This window comes from Tarenaya hassleriana, unplaced genomic scaffold (assembly GCF_000463585.1).
Source record: "Tarenaya hassleriana unplaced genomic scaffold, ASM46358v1 Cleome370, whole genome shotgun sequence".
Lineage (NCBI taxonomy): Eukaryota > Viridiplantae > Streptophyta > Magnoliopsida > Brassicales > Cleomaceae > Tarenaya > Tarenaya hassleriana.
This window is the reverse complement of record NW_010966726.1, coordinates 80,477-82,040: the sequence shown is the minus strand read 5'-3', so window position 1 is coordinate 82,040 and position 1,564 is coordinate 80,477.

Here is a 1,564-nt window from a genome sequence, read left to right as displayed (position 1 = left end):
CGCATGGAACTGACTCGGTCTGAGTCAAGTACTGACTCGGTCCGAGTCAGAAGGCTGAAAACGTCTTGACACTCTGATTTGATCCGAAAACGGTTTTTCCGACCAAATCCAAGTCTTTCTTTCCGATACTTCACATATAAGTCCATCCCTAATGTTGTGTGACCCTGTAGGCCCATTTGCAGTGGCAGCAGCCTCGAGAACCATTCCTGATCTACAAGTCATGGTTAGCCTCTAGCAAGACGCCATGACCACCCACGTTGAATTGAGTTAGAGGTGATCTAACCAAGGCTTTAACAGCTCGAATTCTGATCCTTTGTCTCACGATATCATATGTTGAACAAGGGCATGGTTTGAGCCACCCTTCAAGTTCAACCGCTTTCTCGTCTTGGCAAATTGACTAATAAAATAGATGCAACTTCATCTATAGCGTGGCCACGCATTTTCATAGTCCGACTTCCACGAGAGGGCCCAGCGATATCTCTCCTGTTAAGGAGGTGACAAGTCCCATATTGCATGTCTACTATCTCCATATGATTTGTGAACGTATCTGATCAACGCCGATATAATCATCCGGTTAAAGACGACGTTTGACGCAGTCAAGATACGCCACTCCTCATATCAGATACTCTAGACATCTCAGGTCTGAGGATCCAAGAACGAACCGCTGTATGAGATTCAAGTCATGACTCTGTCCATGTGACAATCTCATGCGGGTCAACCAGTCACTCGTTCACAACGAGTACCCATGATTGTGATATGCATCCAATGCATCAATCACACCTCATGCTAGTCTTAATTCATCATTGTTCCCACAATGATAACTGACCAGGGTGTTTAGAATCATTCTATGATGATTCAAGGATAACCGCAATATAACAAACATGCCAATCATATAACGGAATGTAACGCATTCATAAATCAATGAATCAATACAAAGTCAAAATGTCATATCACGGAGTATCCTAGAGCATTAAAACCAACACTAACATGTGTGTCTCCTTTTCTCCTTCCTCCCTTGGCCGAAATCGGAATGTTTCCAAAATCTGACTGACGAAACGAATCGTTTTGACATTAAGTGAAACAATCGTTTCAAGTCTCTGAGCTATTTTCTGATTTTTTTCGCGACTCAAAACATCGTTTTGAAACTCCTGTGTTGGGTTTTCGCTACGGATTCCTAGCATGCGATCATATCGATCTAGGGTTTGGTTTACTAGGTTTCATGCAGCGGAAGAATAATCTAAACCTAATCAAACGTCACACATAACCAAAATCATCCGTAAAACCCCGTTTAGTCGTGTATATCACCGTAGGAATCGAATACTTACCTCTTTCCTGAAGATCTGAAAGTAGCAATCGATCCAGGGCCTGTTTTAATCACCAAGAGCTGAAAGTACAACTCCTCTACACGTATCCACACCGACGGGAAGGATTCCAAACGCTTTTGGAACTGATCTGCTAGGATCTGTGAAGTGAATAGAGTTTCCAAGACTTGGGATCGAATCCCAGGAACTAGAACCTCAAAAGAAACGATTTTCTTGTGTTCTAAATCTGTCTTAGGGTTCTG